Source organism: Triticum urartu, chromosome 5 (assembly GCF_003073215.2).
Source record: "Triticum urartu cultivar G1812 chromosome 5, Tu2.1, whole genome shotgun sequence".
In the NCBI taxonomy this organism is placed as follows: Eukaryota; Viridiplantae; Streptophyta; class Magnoliopsida; order Poales; family Poaceae; genus Triticum; species Triticum urartu.
In genome coordinates this window covers 423763358-423784412 of record NC_053026.1, presented here as the reverse complement: position 1 = coordinate 423784412, position 21055 = coordinate 423763358, and the positions used below count along the sequence as shown (strand labels likewise).

The 21055-nt window shown below is 43.0% G+C and overlaps 1 long non-coding RNA gene across 1 annotated transcript; it reads left to right on the top strand.

Moving 5' to 3' along the window:
- The first annotated feature begins 10719 nt into the window (after window positions 1-10719).
- Window positions 10720-16288, top strand: LOC125509495. Its single transcript, XR_007284119.1, has 3 exons — window positions 10720-15066; window positions 15129-15176; window positions 15392-16288. It is a non-coding gene; the product is annotated as an uncharacterized LOC125509495 (long non-coding RNA).
- The last annotated feature ends 4767 nt before the right edge of the window (window positions 16289-21055 follow it).

Sequence of the window (21055 nt, the reverse complement as noted above, 5' to 3'; positions counted from 1 at the left end):
CAACGCGGAAAATCCCGCCCGAACAGACCCCGCAAACGCGGCCGGCCCGCAAAATTTTTTGAGGGGCGCGACAAAATCTCGATCTCAACCCGCGAATACGCGGGTTTCCGCCTCGCCCCTACGGTGCCCCGTATCGCAATCAAGCGGTTGGCGGGAGGGACATTTTAGCCCGCGCCCTTTCCCCATCTCTTTCCGCCACCACCCGCTCTTGGTTCCGCCCGTTTGTCGCCGACGATTCCGACCAAATCTGCAGGCGGAATCGTGCCGCGGGGGCGTCCCCCACCCTCCAGCACCGATACGCTGCACCCCCCGGATCAGGCGAGAAGAGCCGCCCCTAGTCGCTGTCACTGTCGCCGTCGGAGATCGATCGCCCTCGAGCCCGCCCCTCGTCGCCGCCGGGGATCGACCGCCCTCGAGCCCGCCCCTTGCCTCCGACCGGGATCACCCGCCCCACGAGCCGCCGGTTAGTGTTTATTTGTGATTTGTGCCGAGCGATATGCATAGTTGATTGACGCGGCGTGCGATTCTTGTTCATGTAGATGGAATTGAGACCATGCGAGAAGTTCTTGCTCTCCGATTCGTCCGATTCGGACGACTCGGATGTTGAGACGATGCTTGCAACCTTTCGGTAGCAGACATTAGTGATGGCACTTGTCGTGAAGGAGCACGAAGACGAGAACCGGAAGAGGCGGCAAGGATCGACCGTTGGGCGTCTTTGCATTCCTCGGAATCGACATCTCGGGAACGAGATGTTGATGCAAGACTACTTTGCGGAGAATCCAACATATCCACCGCACCTCTTACGGAGAAGATACGGAATGCGTCGATCCCTCTTTGTGAAAATTGTTCAAACTTGCGAGGCAAATTGTCGGTATTTCACTCAAAGAAGAAATGTTGCGGGCTTAAAGGGATTTAGTGCATATCAAAAAATCTCCGCAGCTATGCGGGTGATTGCATATGGCGTTCTGGCTGACTATGCCGATGAGTACCTTCGCATTGGTGAAGATACCATAATTGAGTCAGTGCGTAGATTTGCCAAAGTGATCATCCGTGTCTTTGGTCCTGAATATCTTCGGGCACCCAACGAGGATGACACAAAGAAATTGATGGGATCTAATGAGAGGAGAGGTTGTCCTAGCATGCAAGGTAGCATTGATTATATGCATTGGACTTGGAAAAATTGCCCGAAGGCATGGCAGGGAATATATTGTGGCAAGTCTCGTGATGCAACATTTGTGCTAGAGGCCGTAGCATCCGAGGATTTATGGATTTGGCATTGCTTCTTTGGTATGTCGGGCACTCTCAATGATATCAATGTGTTGCAACGGTCTTATTTGTTTGCTAGGCTTGCTAGTGGTGATGCTCCTACTTGCAACTACACTATCAATGGGCATGAATACACAAAAGGGTACTATCTTGCAGATGGTATATACCCTCCTTGCACATTTTTCAAGAGCATCAATGATCCCAAAACTAGAAAACATTGTGAATTCGCAAGGGTGCAAGAGGCAGCCCGAAAAGACATTGAAAAAGCATTCGGGGTTTTGCAATCTAGGTTTGCCATTGTTCGTGGTCCTGCTCATTTTTGGGACAAGAGGACCTTGAAAAATATCATGACATGTTGTGTTATCCTTCACAATATGATTCTCGAAGATGAGAGAGGAATGAACTTGGAGTTCTTGTACGACAATGTGGGTAGTCGTGTCAAACCAGCTAGAGACCCTAACCGTATTAGAGCTTTTCTTCAGACCTACAAAGAGATTGAAAATTCAAACACCCACTTTCAGCTTCAGGAGGATCTCATTGAGCACCATTGGCAAAGGGCTGGACAGTAACAAACTTATGTTTCTATTCATTTTTATTTAATTCATGTGTTATTTGTACTCGGGACAAGTTTTGTATTGCATTATTTAGTTTGCTTCGTTGATTTGGATAATTATTTGTAATGTGAATGATTGTTGTATTGTGTTGGTATTTGTAATTTGTGGTGTGGTATTGATATTTGCGGACCAGCGGCAGGGGCGCAAGAGCAGACCCCGCAAAGCCGACCCGTAAAAGAGCATATTCCACGAATATCCTTTTATACGGGTCCTATTTGCGGGGTCTGCCTCTGTGGCCGTCCGCGCCGGACCGCAATGTCGTTTTTCCGCGAACTGCAAACGCATTTTGCGGGTCGACGGGATGCGGGCTCTGCTAGAGATGCTCTTACAATCCTGAAAGCATCTACCAAATTGAGCATCTCAAACGGTTTCATGGGAATAACCGTCCGGATACATCTCAAACATGTTTTATGTTAAATTGAAGGAGATAATGTACCATCTTCGGTTCTAACTAGGATAGCCTAGTTGGCAAATTCCACCTAAAAACCACCCAAGAGGTTTCGTTACTGACGATATTTGTAACAAATCGACATAATCCATTTGATATGGGTTGTTCTGCACTAGTGTTAGAATTCAATTAATCCATGAATAGTTGTGTATCTTCCATACCTAAATAGCTAGCCCCCACTAATCTGTTTATCTCAATATGGAAGTATGACATCTCAGCATGCAACATGCATGGAAAAAGGCTCACCACAACAATGCAACCATTCCTAGAAAAAACCACCTTAACATGTAACATGAATCTGAAATTCAATTCTATTATGGTATTTATATTTAATATTTTTTTACAACTATACAATGATCAAAAACAATAAATCATATGTAATTTTAGTTTTTTCATATTATTACTTCAAATATTCATGTTGCATACAATCAAATCTCATTGAAACATATTGCAAAACGTTCACCCAACAATGTGGGGGGTACCATCTTGTATATTGTAATTTCTTTGTACATGCATGTTCGAACACAACTTGCCCCCCACTAATCTATTTATCTCAACATGCAAGTATGCCCCTCAGCAATGCAACATGTAGGGAAAGGGCCCACCACAACAATGCAACCATGCATACAAAAAACCACCTTAACATGCAATATGCATGTGAAATTCAATTCAATTATGTTATTTATATTTAATAAATTTTTTACAACTATACAATGATAAAAATAAAAAATTATATGTATTTTTTTCTTTCATATTATTACTTCAAAATATTCATGTTGCATACAATCAGATTTCATTGAAATATATAGCAAAACATTCCTGCAATGATGTGCGGGGTACCATCTAGTATATTGTAATTTCCTTCTACATGCGTGTTCGAACACAACTAGCCCCCACTAATATATTTATCTGAATATGTAAGTATGTCACCTCAGCATGCATGGGAAAAGGCCCACCACAACAACACAACCATGCATAGAAAAAACCACCTTAACATGCAACATGCATGTGAAATCCAATTATATTGTGCTGTTTATATTTAATAAATATTTTACAACTATACAATGATCAAAAACAAAAAATCATATATTTTTTTAGTTTTTTCATATTATTACTTCAAATATTCATGTTGCATACAATAAAATCTCATTGTGAATATATTGCAAAATGTTCCTGCAACAATGTGCGGGATACCATCTATTATGTTGTAATTTCCTTGTACATGCATGTTCAAACACAAAAACAAATAGAGTCACTCTCCCAGGGCGGACAGGAAACTTGAATTAAAACATGTTTAGTGATCCCCCTATGTCCAAATATTTCAGGAGTGGGTTATCAAGTGATACTTCATTTTTTTGTTATGCCAAGAGATGATTGGTGCGGATATGGTTGTTGTTTTAGCTTGTTGATCAATGTTTTGATCAGTTCGATTTTCTTTTCTTTTTTGCTAGACCATGGCATAGCTTCGGGGGTGTTTGACTTTGCTAATTGCCAGTGTGTGTGTACGCGCGCACACGCGTGCGTGTGCATGTGCGTGTTGGCTTTGTATATCCTAACTATGCAGAGGCCGGTTGTGTGCTCATTCTGTTGGCTTTATTGAATATGCCACCTCAACATGCAACATGCATAGAAAAAGATACACCACAACAGTGTAACCATGCATAGAGAAAACCACCTTAACATGCAACAAGCATTAGAAATTCAATTCTATTATGATATTTATGTTTAACAAATATTTTACAACAGTACAATGATCAAACGCAATAAATATTATGTATTTCCACAGTTTTCGCTTATTATTACATCAAATATTCATGTTGCATACAATTAAATCTCATTCTTATTGCAAAACGTTCCATCGCAAATGTGCAGGGTACCATAGTATATTATAATTTCTTTATACATGCATGTTAGAAGACAAAGGGATAAGAGTCACTCTCCCCGAGTAGACAAGAAACTTGAATAAAAACATGTTCAGTGATCCCCCTATGTCCAAATATTTCAGGAGTGAGTTATCAAGTGATACTTCATTTTTTGTGATGTTAAGAGATGGTTGGTGCGGATATGGTTGTTGTTGTACCTTGCTGATCATTGTTTTGACCGCTTCAAAGTTTTTTTCCTTTTTGCCACACCATGGCATAGCTTCAGTGTTGTTTGACTTTGCTAGTTGTCTGTGTGTGTGTGTGCGCGCGCGCGCGCGCGTGTGTGTTGGCTTTGTGCATCATATCTATGCAGAGGCCAAATGGGTGCTCACTGTATTTGTATCCCCTCAATGCTTCATTTTGAGTGAATAAAATCCATCCTTTATTGAAAGAATTAAGTGATGCCGTGATGATCTGGAAAGAACATATATGTATAGGGTGTAGAACCATGGTTTTGCTGTTGATATGACTAATTTGGTTGACAAACATTAGATAGAGTAGGTAATGTTGCTAATGACAAGATTTTGTTCACCCAGTAGTGACTTTGGTTACCAATCGCGTAACCTTGTTATCAGTATCCCTAAAAAAAGCTTATTGAGAGAGAAAAATCGAGGTCGTTCTAGATGGTGGAACTAAGAAAAGTTTTGAGGAGCTTGATGAAGGTCAAATCATCCCTTTTTATCGAGGTTTCTTTAAGACTGGTGCCAGCCAATCAACGAGTTTTTAAGAAGATACCTGGTGACACTACATTAGCTCTACAATATCCAACCCTGTATAATATTGTGTTCAGAAAAGAGGATTCAGTGGCCTCTGTTATTGGGGATAGCCCTTTGAACATCCAATTTTGCAGTGCAACTGGGTGATAAATGGACTAAGTGGATCCATTTGGTTTCTAGATTGATCGATATAAATTAATCTAACTCAGATGTCAGATTCATTTTAGTGGAGGTTAACCACTAACCATGTCTTCACTGTGAAGTCTATATATGCAGATGGATCCTGGACCTATTTTTCGTAAAAACATATATTTGGAAAACAAAGGCTCCTTTCATGATCAAAGTTTTCATGTGGTTTCTGTAGAGGGTGGTAATTCTTATCAAAGATAACCTTGCTAAGATTAAGTAGCATGGCAACAAAAAATATTGTATTTGTGATCAGGAGGAGACAATTCATCATTTATTTCTGTCGTGCCCATTTACTACATTGATCTGATATGATTCATGTTACATACAATTTAGCACCACCAACAGGTATTTCAAATTTGTTTGGAAACTAGTTAGGTGGTATTCATCAAAAGTTGAAGGGCCAAATTCATGTGGGAGTTTGTGTTATTCTCTAAGCAATGTGGAACTACATCTTCAATTCATATGTTATCTACAGAGCTACAACTTCAATTCGTATGTGGTCATCACTGCAGCATGTGGACGCGCGGACGCTTATGGCCTCTGGGTGCAGCTGGTTGAAAACAGTTGCGCTGGGTTTGTTCAACCAGTTTGACTGGTGAGCCACTCCTAAATTATGTGGATGGGCTATTTAATCACAGGTTCGACTGCTTATGATCGTGTTTTCCATTTATTTGTTTTTACTGTCGAGCACTCGTCACTTAAACTTATTTCATGTTGAATAATATAGATGTGTGCATCATGTGTGATGCAGAGGTCAAGTACATGAAGAATTTCATAGGGTCATCACACTCATCTCTCTCATCTTAATTATCTTGCCACATCAGATTTTTTGTCTACATGGCAGCCTTAGTATCCGTACAAGATGTAGTATTGGGAGGAGCCTAAGAAAAAAGTATGCCCGTCGAAGTGGAAAAGAAACTCTAGTGCAAATGGCATCCTGCGCGCTGCCACGCCTTGGAAACGCACGGTCGGTGAGGGAGCGGCGTTAAATGCCAGTGCGTCCTGGAGCAGTAAAGCCAATCTCGTCGCTGCATTGACCTTTTCCTTTTCTTCCCCTCCTGGCTGCGATGCATGCAAGGGCACTGCTGCATCTCTGCATGCACCACGCCACCCTAATAAAAATACTTTCCCTCTTACTACTTTACTGGTATAAATTAATTAAAACTGGCCCTCTCATCTCACTCATATGCAAGCCATGACCTCACAGCAAAAGGTTAATCGAGGAGTTCTTTAGTCTGTGGACTTGGCAGGGCATGCATGTGAACGCCATTGCCTTGCCTTGCCTGGGCAGTAAACTGATCAATGCTCCTCCATTATGCTACACTTATACAATACCGAGAGGAAGAGACTTCGAGTACACTCTAGAAATTCAGTGTACGTACGTAGTATATTTTTTTCGAAACGGGTACGTACGTAGTATAGTTTGCATGGAGAAGGAGCACATGGTCGACAGTGGCAATATTTTACGGAGGAAAATTTGACTCTCACACTATTATTTGTTTAGAGGTAGACAAAATTTGACCCGTGATGCGTCATGGTCAGAGCTCAGAGGAGAAGGGTCGGCCGATGAGCTAGGTGCATGCATGCATGAGGAGATCAAGATAGAGGGCCGGGCAGGGCAGCTGCCTCGGCAGGGAGATGATAAACAAAAAGTGGCAGCGGAACTCAGAGTGCGCGATCGAATTGAATGCCCGAGCCAAAAGGAAAACAAGGGCGTAAATGCGTGCCCTCCGCCACTGCACATGTGAGGGGACTTATTGGTAAGCTAGGCTAGTAGTAGTAGTAGCCTCGATAGAGATCATCAGCTCCGCCTCCACCTCCATGCCCCTCTCCTCCTGTGTGGAAATGGACAAATGCTCTTTTCTACTCTCTCCGTTTCTAAATATAAACTTTCTAGAGATTTTAATATGAATTACATACGGATCAAAACAAACACTACAGTATGTCTATCGTATGTAGTTTGTATTGAAATCTCTGAAAAGCTTTATATTTAGAAACGTTGGGAGTAAAACTTTAGCATAAAATGGACCTGACCCAAAAAAATCCACCAAATGGTCCATTTGCATGACGCTCCAGGCCCAGCCTCGGGCGTCATGCAAAAATGAGTCATTTTGTGAAAAGAAAATGGATCGGGTTCATTTTGTGTCAAAGTTTAAGAAAAGGCTAGATTTGTCAATTTTCAGTTCTACTCTAGCTCCTTGCCCTCTCTCTTTGTACTCTCCGCCCAGCTGTAAAGTAAAGATGGAGCTAGCTAGGGGGAGAGAGAGAGAGAGGAGAGCACGAGGATGGACACGTGTGACATCTGTCCTTGAGACGAAGAGCATGCTTTGCTTTGTAAACAAACAAGGATGCAACGCCTAATTCTAGCCGTACCACAGTGCCATAGAACTTCAGTATGCTACTACTGCACTTGCTTAATCGACATAACTAACCAACTTGCAGGACATGCATTAAGGCTGCAATGGCAAGGTTGCAGGTCGAAGCCAGACCATCCATGGGGAAGAGGGCATCGCACGTACGTACACGCTGGCCTTGCACGTACGTACAGTGTGTCGTGGCATCCGAATATATATCGGGGCACACACACAGCTATTTCTCGCTGCAAGACATATGAATGCGTACGTAACGTATTATTATCATTATTCATTGCTGTGTTTTGTTATCCCTTGGCCTGCACCGTCCGGACAAGGGCATGTGCAGAGATTAACTCATTGGTGATGGGGAGTAATGGGGAGCATGTGGGGAATTAGACCCCTCGCTGGACAAGATTGATCGGCTTGCCTGCCCTAACTCGCCCAGAATTCAAGTTCACTCAGGGCCCAGGCGAAAATGTACTCAACAGGAGTTTGCTAGCCCTGTTTATTTTCTCCCGTTGATCCTTCAGTTCTACGTACGTCTGCATGCAGATGCGGTATGATTTTACAGTTAGCTGATTAATCTCACCTCCGAAATGCATGCAACGAACGTGCGGTGTATGTACGTACGTGGTACTACTCCTACGTTGTACGTAGAGATTAGTAGAGTGACAGGGAGAGATGTCGGAAGGGCTACGTTTTTCCCGCCTCTCTCGCGAAACCGATGGATCGAGTTAATGCAATATATATGTGCCCTGCTTGATGGATCGATCCCGACCCCGACCTGAAAGCGCCGCCGTTGTGGTCACTGCTCAGCTCACTAGCTACGCCTAGTGTATTAAGCTTGCCGACGCAAATGCCAGCGTGCTATCGTCTATAGGAGGTGTGAAAATTGGAAATGCTCTCCAGCAACTTCGTTCCGATCCGGGCGACCCAGCTGCTGCTTATCCTTCCTTCACACAGTGCAGGTCGTTGGCGGTGAAGACAGCTGAGCGGCCTCGGAATCGGAATGAGTCGACGTCGATTGCAGGAGCGTACGGGCATGGCATGATGATCAAGAGATTAAGGATCGATATCATATCATCAAGATGTATTAATCAAGTACTCCATCTCAGCAGGTCTAGGGGCCGTACTCCTGCTTACTACTCTAGGAGTAGTAAGCTACACTCTGCACATATGGGACGGGACGGGACGCGTGCACGGTTTTGAATCGTAGTACCATGCAATATTATTCGATCTATCTCCCGATTAAATGGAGCATGGAATTATCGATCATATTCACGCGCGTACGACGCGTACGTGTGGTACGTTGCATTGCATGATCAGCACGTAAGGCGTCGCATATAAGGAGGGATATCGATCGATCGAATCGACCCTAAGTGCATGGTACTTGTACAGTGACAACGTGACATGTGCATACACGTATACATCAGTATATGTTTCTTGCGTGGACATACAAAAGTATATATATAGTGCAGTATATTTCATGAGCCGCATAGCTAGCATGCAAAACATAGCAGAGCCTTGTTTCTTTTCACGCGGATATGTTTCAAGTTGATCAGGGCGCTCGTTTTGCCTCTCCCGCGTGTGCTTAATCATGTGCGCTAGAGCTGTAGCACATGTCGGCTTCAAGGGATAGGTGCACGTATGGGTGCCCATGAAACCATACGCACACAATAACACAGTAGATTGCAACTCACGATCGATCGAGTTAATGTGGTTTCGTCTTTTCTTTTGTCGCAAGAGCTGCTTGCTGATGCGCCTAGTGTTTTTTCCGTTGCTTCACATATGGAGCGTCATGCATGGCAGGCGGCAATTGATTCCGCATGGTCGGCAGCGCATGTCATCTTGCGAAAAGTTGCCTGTGCTTTGGTGTTCATCGTTGTCCCGATTAATTCTTCGGTTCTACACGTTGACGTCGCCAAACAAAAACGTGCACTCCCAGCCCGTTTCCATCGTCATTTATATGGACACACATTTTCTTCTCTGCTATTTGCACGTAAAAACATGCAAAATTAGTGCTCCATCTGTTCTAAAATACTTTTTTTTGCGAGGAAACTTTTGATTTATTCATCAACTGTCAATGTAGTATAAAGAACACCAGAAGTAAGAATTACATCCAGGTCCGTAGACCACCTAACGACGACGACAAGCACTGGAGCGAGCCGAAGGCGCGCCGCTGTCATCGCCCCTCCCTCATTGGAGTCGGGCAAACATTGTTGTAGTAGACAGTCAGAAAATCATCGTGCTAAGACCTCATAGAACCAGCGCACCAGAACAACAACCGTTGTCGATGAAGAGAAGTCTAAATCAGAAGGATCCAACCTGCTGACATATAGACGTAGGCGAACGAAGACTGGATCCAAGCGCGCACATCGAAGACAAACGCTGACCGGATCCCACAAGATCCGCCGGCGACACACCTCCACACACCTCTGACGACACTAGAAACATCGCCGAGATGGGGGCTAGGCGGGGAGGATCTTATTCCATCTTCAAGAAGCCGCCTCCGTCTCGTCTTCCTGAGCATGGCACGAACCGTAAGAAAACTCCAAAAACCACCTAAAAACAGAGCCTTCTCGCAGGCAAGGGTCGGGATTCACCACGCCTCCATGATCCAAGGACCATAGGAGACGAGGTGGACCGATGGCGGCGCTGGCGAGAGACGGGGAAACCCTAGTCGAGAGATCACATGAGGCAGGAGCGACGGGGTATTTTGTGCATGACAAGTATTTCGTATTGAAGGGAGTACAATGAAATGTTTCTACTTTTTTTAGACTTGTTCACTTCTTTTACTTTCAGCATGCTTCCCCTGAATTACCGTGCGATAATATTTTTAATCAACACTAGAACAATTCTTAACAATGACCATGGAGTTCCACAATTCTACATATCATGAAGTTTTATTACAGATAAAAATGTTCAACATCTAATGAGAAGTGGCTCATTCTAGCGGCAACCATGGCCGTTCGGTGGTCCATGGATCTCGATGTAAATTTTTATTATGTTCAGGGTGACTTGCCCTTCTGCTAAATCTTTATTAAAGAAAAGGATGTGAGAAGGAAAATGACAGAGACGCAAAAGGAGAATGGAGAAATGGAATATTGAAGAACAGGAGTTGTGGCCTTTATTAGGCCATGGAAAGTTGGAAGCTACTCCGGGCCACGATGCAACCGACCATAAACTATGGGCTGATATCTCGAAAGTTATTGTGCATCTCCTCCAGCCCAACCAAAAACCTGAGCTGACCCAAAGCCCTAGAAATTCCATCACACACCATGCCGTCTAGCCCAGCCCACCCCCACCAATTCAAACCCATCTTCTTTCGTGTGACCCCTCAAAAACGAAAAATCTTCTTTTCTGTAAAAAAAAATATATCCCATCCTCCTGCCCCCATCTCCGGGCACTGACGGCGCCGGCGGCGCTAGGTGACCAGAGCCAGCTGCCAGCTGCCGACGCTTCTCCCTGTTCGCGCCCTTCGTCCCACGAGGTATGGTCCTAATTCTGGGTGGCTACACCCGTACAGATATGAGAAATCGCCATAGGTTTTCTCCCCTCTGCGTGGTTTGCGCAAACAGTTGGTTGCTGAAGAACTCGTTGCGATTCAGGGTAGATAATGGCCACTTCGCTTGTCTGATTTTTTTGTTCTTCTATCCGGCTGTTGCAAATCTCAGTCCGATTTATTTATGTAAATATATGGTGCCTGAAGATTCAGTCATATCCGAGCCTGACTGAAATGTCTGAACCACTAAGGGCTACAGTATTCGATGCTAGTAGCATACTATAGTATGGATAAGCATTTGCACTCCTATGAAGATGTTAGATGCTGTATTATGCTATGTAACTTGTGATTTACCATATTATCCTTGGGTGAAGCAATCAAGCAATTTTCTTTACGGGCTTCCATATGTTCTGACATGGTAGACTTGGTTTCAGGAGACAAGTACTTACCCCAAGCTATTTATAGTTCGAATTCATCTATTTGGCTATTGAGATTCACACCTAATCAATGTCAAGTAATTTTTCAACATATGGTTTACATCGTAGTGATTTGGTATATGCAATAATTCCATCATGTTAGAAATGAAAGATAGTCTATCGCAATTTCTTTCCTTCAGGTTCAGGATTACGAGCGTAACCTCGGTATCTAGATGCAGACGTTCCTCTGAATTATCCAGCAATGCTCCTTTTTCCTTAGAGTAGACAGAATAGTCACATTGTTATAGAAGGTACTATTGAACATTTGAGCAAGAAGATGTCATCGCTGAATATGGCAGTTTCCAACACTTCTATTTTTCTTCTTCAACAAGGTCGGGCTATAACAAACTGCAATAAGCGATTATTTCAGAAGCTCTGAATACAAAGGATCTTGTTTGTATTGCATAGAATGGGACCAAGTATCTGCTCTGGTGTGGCTAGCTGAGTACGTGTGCTCGCAGCCCTCCTTCCTGTGTTCGAGGCACACCCTTCTCAGGGTGCCTGCTCAGGTTCTTCTTCATCTTCAAGAAATGCCGCTCAGAGATAGTCTGGTTGGTCTAGCATTGCATAAAACCTAACGAGATTCGAAACAAAGCTAATCATTAGTTGGTTGGAGTAAATTCATAGAGATGACATATTATATTCAATGTTCAGGATATCGGTAACTGGTACCATATCGGCCGGGAGCTGATAAGGGATTAATCGGCGAATTGGCCATTTAACTGAATATATCTGTAACCCATTTATCGGTAGTTTAACTAGGGCCATATCTGTATATCCTAGGCTACATAGCAACATGCATGCATTGTACTGAATGTCTAAATATGCAATCCTAGGCTACATAGCAACAAGGAAGAGTGTTACCTTGATGTTCTGATGATGTCTAGATCTACATAGAAGAGCAGCAGCAACAACAACAACACAGCAGCAGTAAGTGTACATCACTACCTAACATCAAAGGAGAGCAGCACAGCAACAGTACTACTTGTACATCGCATAAGAGAGCAGCACAGCAGCAGCAGTAATAGTACATCAGCATTTACAGAACAACACAACATAAGGAGAGTAGTGCTTCTGTTCTTGGCATAGGAGAGCAGTTTTGGGCCAAAAAATGCTTCCCAGTTAATCGGCCCAGCCGATAATTCGGCCTGACAGCCAACTGATTATAGGCTTTTCAGACTGATTAACTGGCTCTCCCAGTTAATGGACTTGAATAACACTTTCTCGTGTCGGGGGGGGGGGGGGTCCGAATAGCAGTTAACTGGCCGATATTTGGAACATTGATTATGTTTACTCTTTGAGAGCCCAAGTCATATTAATTTACCCTATATCAATGCTGAGCATAGAACTTCAACTTTCCCTTATGCTGCTTGATGTTTGCTAATGGGTCGCAGCATGCATATTTTCATCGTTGGTTGCTTCACTTCTGTAATTGTTGATGAATTTGTGCATGACTCTACCCCTACATAACTAATTCACACATGTACAAAGCCTGGCAATGAACTATCCAGCAGAGATCCAAGTGGTCACATTCAATAGCACTTTTGGAGTTTTGGTCTTGCCAATAAAGAATTTCTTTGGTTTCTTTTCTTTTGAAATTGAACAATACACAGCTGCGTTGCATGCAGCATGCTTGCTGAAAATATATTCGTATAACAGTTAAACCTCCTGCTCTTAAAGTTGTTTGCATAGTTGATATACTGAAAATTTTCTAAATGGAAAATGGTCACTTGATCATGGTTTTCATTTTAAGTTTATCTTGGCAATATTATTTGAATGTAGTTCAAAAACTTAAATAGCCCAATGGTTTGGCCTACTGCAAATTGGCAGCTTTTTCCTGGTACGGGGTCAAAGGTGGAACCTTTCTATTCAAGCACTGAGGTACATAACACTGTATCTTCCATCAGGACAGTCAATCAGCGCTATCATGAATGTTATGGTCCTTTGCATAAATGAGGCAAATGCTGAAGCACTTTTTGTTGGCAGGTGGAAAGGATTCATGAACCATGATGCCAGAATTATCTTACGGCTGATTCTTAACCTTTCTTTTCCTGTTACTGTATGTTACAGGTAAATACCTCAGTGTCCAAGTTGCTGCAGTCTGTAACGCTGAATGTTCTACTGCATATGGTTTTTATATTTAGACGAACTTGATTTACCTGAAACTGATTTCTATTTCCTAGACATTTTAAACTTAGCTATGGAATCTGTAGGTCTGTTGTTTGCTTGTCCTATCAAGGTAATTTAATAAGCTAACAAAATAATTGAGCGGCTCTGCTTTTGAGTGCATATGTCACTGTTTTATTTATCACGAACTTATATGCTGTTCCATTTTTCACACAAGACTATACTTGACCATTGGCCCGTTGCATCCTTTCTTCACTTGGTCAAAGGTTGATTTGAAAGAAAAGAAAGGCTATGGCAGCTGAACAGTGATCTATGAGCACACTCCTACTGATGGTCGGTAATTTGATGCTGCTTCCTGTGATTCATTTAATATTCGGGCTAGTTGCTAGCTCTGATTATATGCTTTCCATCTCCCTTGCCCACTTTTCTGCCTAGTTTCCACCATAAAATATCATCCAGTGACTGGGCTGCAAATATATCTTTAAGACATATATAGTTTTTTGTTAAGGTGATATGATGACAGGGAGTTTGTATCTACAACTAAAATTTGAATTAGTCAAGCATATTTACTGAAGCAAAGTTACACCACGTAAAGCATGGTATCGTGTGTTCTTAGTCGCATCAGTGCGAGGGAAAGGATGTCTCTAACACTCATTCTCTTCTGTGGTTGGGTAGTTAAGAGGAAAAGGCAAAAGCTTCCGGTGTCTAATCTCTTTCGACATGTGCTGGCATTCCAACGAAACATAAGCCAGTATCATGGTATTTCCAATAGGTTGCATTGCGTCTGAGACCGAGTTCTCAATGGACGAAGCCTGCCTAGGACAAGAATGCACATGTTTCTTCTTGTTGTTCCATGTGATCTCTGCACTTGTTCTGAAGAAAGGTGATGTGATTGCTTTGTGAACTACCTAAGCCTAATCCCAGATGCAAAGAAGGGAGTTGGCATGGTTCTTCCCTTGAATGATTATCTTTGTCAGCTCAGAATATTCCTGCAGGTTTTCACTACTTCCAAATGTTACTCCACAGCACACACTATTGCAGCTTTGAAATTTGTTTTTCTCCATGATGTTATTTCTCTTGGTGTTATGTTCTCCTGTCTCAAGATCTGAACTTTGGGATGGAAAGCACAAAATAATAGGCTTCACATGTCCCTATCAGATGAATCTTTATACCCTTTGTTTGTCAAGTTGAGATTCCTTCATATGTTTTGCATTACTATAAGATTTCACATATTAAAATAGGCATGCTATCCTTGCAAAACTATTGAATATCATTAAATTGAGGGTTTGTATTTTTTGTCTGACAGATGTTTTAAATCCTTGCTTTTGAAGTAGATGCAGCACGTAAGAAAGGTGAAGGCGTGATGACCTTGGACCCCACTCAAATAGGGACCATCCATAGCCTACATGTAATAGCATGTTTGGGCTGCCCTGCAATGTCTGAATGCTTCTGGTACGTTTGGTATTCAACCAAGAAGACTGTGTCATCACTGTTTAAGCCATCTTTGTTTTCAGGACATCCTATACCGTTATTCTTCCATTCTGAGTCGCTAATCCGTAGGGGTAAGTACATTGTTGCATGCTTGATTAAAAGATATTTTTTCCACCTTTGCGACGATTGCATGATTGTGATCCCTTCATTTGCTGTATATGATTGCACTTTAGCTTTTCCCCTATCACACTCGGTCAATTGTTGTTTAGGAGTCTAAATCAATATAGAAATTCATGTCCACACACTATGCCACATGCTGAAACAGTAAAGGAAATCTATTGCGCAGGGATGGGGTAGAGCAACAGGTGCCTGGTGGCCAGAGAATGAGCAAATGAAACCAACACCCTGCCTTCTTAGATATCTAGGCTGGCATGCAAATGCTGATGATATCCTTTCGACCGAAGGGGCCTACTCCTTTGGGATCCTTAAGATTCAAGTATCCTTAACTGGTCACCCCAATTATATGAAACGAAGAAAAGGAGAGGGAAAGAACACACAACACACACCCGGAGAACGAGGTAGGGCAGAATGGTAGGACTCTCATCTAAGGTTTGCCTTAATGGCCCAAGAATTGCCCACCACTGCTAATGTGAGGTGGAGTTTGCTGGACCATCAATTGAGCCAGCCCAATTAGGTCTCCACATGCATGAGTGGGTGATCATGTGTCAAGTTTATGCAGGTTAGCATGCACTTTGTCCGTCGGAAACGATGTATCATTAGGCGAAGGAGGGGAAGGAGGTTGTCTATAAATATGCAGTGCGATGGATAGGGGTTGGTTTGTGCTGAAAACAAGCTAGCTGGGAGCATAGTGGAAGAAGAGAGAGGCCACCTCGTGATGAAGAGGCTGGTGGTCTGAGGAGGTGCGAGCCGATCGTGCGGTTCAGCTGCTGCGGTGTGCGGTATGGCGAGTGCCGCCGCAACCACGCCGCCAGCACGGGGGGCTATGCCGTGGACGGTTGCCGGGAGTTCATCGCCGAGGGCGAGGAGGGCACCTTCGGCGCGCTCAAGTGCTCGGGCCTGCGGCTGCCACCGCAGCTTCCACCACAGGGTGCAGGTCTACGAGGTTGCATGGGACTGCGAGTCCGATACGTCGTCATCGTCTTCAAGCAGCAGCTAGGCTGCTGCCGCTGCCATTCCTCTCCATCGTCAAGCTGCTGCTTCTGCTGCTGTTGCATCATGTCTACTCTAGGACCCCTATGATTGTTAGCTAATCCTGTATTGAAATACTTATAATAACTCGAAGTGAGCATCTCTAGTCTACTCTCCGGTGTCTTGTTTGTTCCCTCCTGATTGTAATCCCATGCAAGCTCATGTTATGTATCTATCTACCTATTGCTTCTCTGGATCTGTCAATTGCCACTGACCATGTCAACTGCTCTGGCTCCAACCTTTTTCCTATCTGGCTATAAACTGTTTCCATGGGATCTGTGTTCTTAACCCACGCTGGCATTTGGCCGGCCACCACCGGGTGCAAGTAAATCTGTTTTCCTTTTTGTCAGCTCATTGCCCAGGTTTGTGTCATCTGAACTTCGAGAGACATTCCTATTCTCCAAATCCAAGAACTTGCCACCTATCCAGGCAAACTCAAGTTCAACCTTAGTTCAAAACGACGGCACTTATTTTGGATCGGAGGGAGTAGCTAGCTCCATTCCACATGCTTCTTCTTCTCAAGTGCTTCCTCAGTGGCTGAGATGTTCTAGATCATGCTGTTCTAGATCGTGTACTAGTCTACATGCCTCTGTCCTGAAAGGGTTGCTGTGCTATTGCACAGTACATCCTGATTTTGAAGCCAATTGAATGGAGATCATCAAATCACGGGGGAGGAAAGCTAGCCTGGTCGACACGAATGCTTATTTTGGACATTTATGTGGAAGGAAAAGTTAGATGCGTGGGCTGCTTGGACTTGCCTGCCTCGACAGCGGCATAAAAAGGGGCAGCACGACAGCAATTATAGCAGTAATTCGGTGAGATACACACTATGAATAGCTCTAGCCAGCCAGCCCTTTTTCTTTTCATCTTCCTCTCCCTTTCCCTGGAACCGCTTTCATGTCGCGTTCCATCCGGCCTTTTGGTCATTCGTGTTCCTCAGATCGCCATTGTCGTCGTGTTCCTCAGATCCAGCCTCTGCCACGCACTTGCTTCGTCGTAAGTTCGTAGCCTTATGTGTCGAAACCGAATGAATGTTCGGTGCGTAGATTATCTGCGTGTTTGATTGGGCTTGGCTCAGCGCTGACAGTCTTGACAGCGAGGAATGGTAGCAGGCGGCAACGGACTGGACAACGGTAACGAACTTTAAAGGCCACGATAACGGCTAGGCGCGAACCAACAGCACGGCTGCAGAATGCAGACAGTGACGGACGGATAGATACATAGCGGTACTCTCTCTGTGTGCATGCATATTTTCTCGCATCCTGCTAGCACTCGACAAGCAACACCCCGCGCTTAAGGAAACGGTATGCTTGCGAAGGAGCACCGGCTGTGCCATTCTGTGATACCACATGGATACTGGCACGTTTGTACTTAGTATTTTCTTTTTAGAAACACAGAACAACCGGACATCTTGTTTGGGAATTGGGACTAAAAGTTTTGTTGTTGTTGTTGTTGTTGTTGTTGTTGTTGTTGTTGTTGTTGTTGTTGTTGTTGTTGTTGTTGTCTGCACACGACCCGCATGCCATCCTTTTGCTAAAATTGGATATTTGAAAGGCTTTTGATTCCGTCCGTTGGGAGTACCTGCTTGAGCTGTTGCAGCACCGAGGTTTCCCGATTGGTTGTCGGCCTTACTTCACACATCTTCCTTCCGGAGTCATACTTAATGGTGTGCCTGGTATGCCTATCCTTCATGGACATGGCCTCCGTCAAGGGGATACTCTCTTGCCGCGACCTCCTCTTTGGCACATGTAGCGCCGCTTACTTTATGTGGCGCACATGCGCTGGTCATCTGGGCCTGGCCTGACACGGGCTGATGGTCGCTCGCTTGCGTCCGTCGTTCTCTTGCTCGGGCTCACTCGCCTTTTCCATTTTATTCATTGGTTCACCTTTTCCCTCTTTTTTTGCTTTCTTGTTCACTAAAAACTCGTTTGCCATTTTTTGAGTAAAAAAAGTTCATTAGATTAAAACAGTTTGCGAATCTGAGTTTTTTTCCCACTAATTTCATAAAGTGCGCGGATTGAGTTCGTGAATTTTAAAAAAGACTATAAATTCAAAAGATTTCATGGATTTGAAAAAGTTCATGAATCTTAAAAGGTTCAACAATTTTAAAAAGTGAATGAATTTGAAAAGGTTCATGGCATTTGATAACAAGTTCACAAATTTCAGAAAATTTTAAAAGAAATGAAAAAAATCATGATATTTGAAGAAGTTCACAAAAACTGAAAAAACTTCAAAGATTTTAGAAAAAGGTCATCAACTTTGAAAAAAGTTCATGAATTTGAAGAAAGTTTGTGGGGATGCATTTAAGAAAAAAGTTCACAAATACAGATTTGGAAAAAAGTTCGCAAATTTGATTTTTTTTTACGAATTTAATGAAAATTTCACGATTTTTTGAGAAAATGTTCACGGATTTGAAAAAAGTTCATGAATTTAAGAAAAAGTTCATGAATTTGAAAAAAGCTTCATGAATTTAAGAAAGGATCATTATTTTTAAAAAGGTTCGCAAATTTTTTAAAAGGAAATTAACAGGAAAAAAGAAAGAGAAAGAGGAAATGGAAAAGAAAAAGAAAAATCGGCCAAACAAAAACAAAGAAAAACATAGTCTAGATGGTGCAGGACAATAGTAAAAATAAGTATACTAGGCACGGCGGGGGAGCTTTCCCGGTTGGTTGTGTGATAGGAAGCAATCAATAGATCGGTGGCTCCAATTCGTTGTTCAGACGTTGGTCTCGGTGATGTTCTCCTTGGCTTTCTAGCGGTTAGGGACACTTTCCGGTTTTGATACCTCAGGCTTCCTCTCTCCATGCACCGATCGAGGGCGGTTGATTTTCAGCACTTGCATGACAAAAGGGCAAGCAACTCGTGAAACGGGATGCCATGCATGTCATGGTGGCTGAAATAAACTCCTTGGCTCAGTATGTTATATCTTCGCATTTTTTTTTATCATATCATTCCCATGATCCTTCCCAAGGGATCAATGAAGGCTATCATCAAAATAGAGCTAGGTTTCCTTTGGGAAAGAATGGACAAGGTCTCAGGTGGTAGGTGCAAAGTCAAATGTGAGCAAGTTTGTAGGCCCAAGGAGTTTGGTGGCCTTTAGATCATTGACTTGGACAAATTTGCGCGTGCCCTTCGACTCCTTTAACCATAGATTGGGACCAAACCAGAGAGAGCTTGGGTGTGGCTTGGCCACCCATGTGATGAGGTTGACATGGATCTCTTTTATAGATTGATGACAATCACCATTGGCAATGGTAAAACTACAAACTTCGGCAATTGCCTTGGTTGCAATATCCAAAGCCAAAAGACACCGCTCCATCCATTTATGCTATATAAAAACAGAGTAAGAAGTTGATTGTTTGTGATGCTTTGCGCAATGAAAAGTGGATTGGCAACATCAAATACAATTCAGGGCTCTTGGTGCAACACATTATGGATTTCTATAGTCTTTGGCTCAAGCTTCGGGGCACACACCTTCAAAATGACAAAGAGGATACCATCGAGTGGAGCACTACAATGTCGGGCTCCTACTCCACCTCCTAGAAATGCAAGGCACAACTTGGGGATCTGAATGCTTCCATTCTTAAGCTCGTTGTTTGGGCAACTTGGGGATCCTCCCAAGCACACGTTATTTGCTTGGATCATTCTTCAGGATAGGGTTTGGATGGCGAATTGCCTCCAATGGCGTGGTTGTCCTAATGCGGGTTTTGCCACTTGTGCAAGAGAGAGCATGAATGTTATCTACACTTGCTCTTCAAGCGTACATACACCACGCACATTTGGGAGCAAGTCAAGCTTTGACTCGGGATGGTGGATTTGCACACGGAAGATTGGGACAACTTCCTTCGTCCCACGGATTGGTGGTGCTCAATGGCCAACATTAGGGGCCAAAATGGCACCGACAACATAATCCTCCTCATGCTTGCTTCATGGGAGATTTGGAACGAGCAAATTGGGAGAGTTCTTAGAAACATTTGTGAAACAGTTGGTATGGTTGACTAAAAGGGGGTGAATAGGCAACTAATTTTTTTAACTTTGTTCTCAATTTTAAGCTCAAAAAAGATAGGTTGTCTAGATATGCAACTATATGGATAACTGCTACTTGTGAGCTGCGTTGGAGTTTTCTTGAATAGGAGAGGATGATGCAGTACAATAAAGATAAGTATTTTCCTTAGTTAAGAACCAAGGTTATCAATCCAGTAGGAAAACCACGCAATACCTCGTTAACAGCATCTACACACAAAATAACAAATACTTGCACCCAACATAAACAACGGGTTGTCAATCCCTTGACGGTTAATTCCAAGGATCAAATCTCATAGTGATAGATAGATAAATAAAAACACAAAATAAAGATAAAGATAAATAAATTGTAGCAAGGTATTTTTGGATTTTCAATATATGATAAAATAAACCCGGGGGCTATAGTTTTCACTAGAAGTTTCTCTCTTGGAAATAGCATAAAAGATGGTGGGTAAACAAATTACTGTTGGGCAATTGATAGAAAAGCGAATAATTATAACAATATCCAAAGCAATGGTCATGTATATAAGCATCACGTCCGAGACAAGTAGACCGACTTCTGCCTGCATCTACTACTACTACTACTACTACTACTACTACTACTACTACTACTACTACTACTACTACTATTCCACACATCGACTGCTATCCAACATGCATCTAGAGTATTAAGTTCATAAAGAACGCAATAACGCCTTAAGCAAGATGACATGATATAGACAAAGTAAACTCAAGCAATATGAATAAACCCCATCGTTTTATTCTTAATGGCAACGAT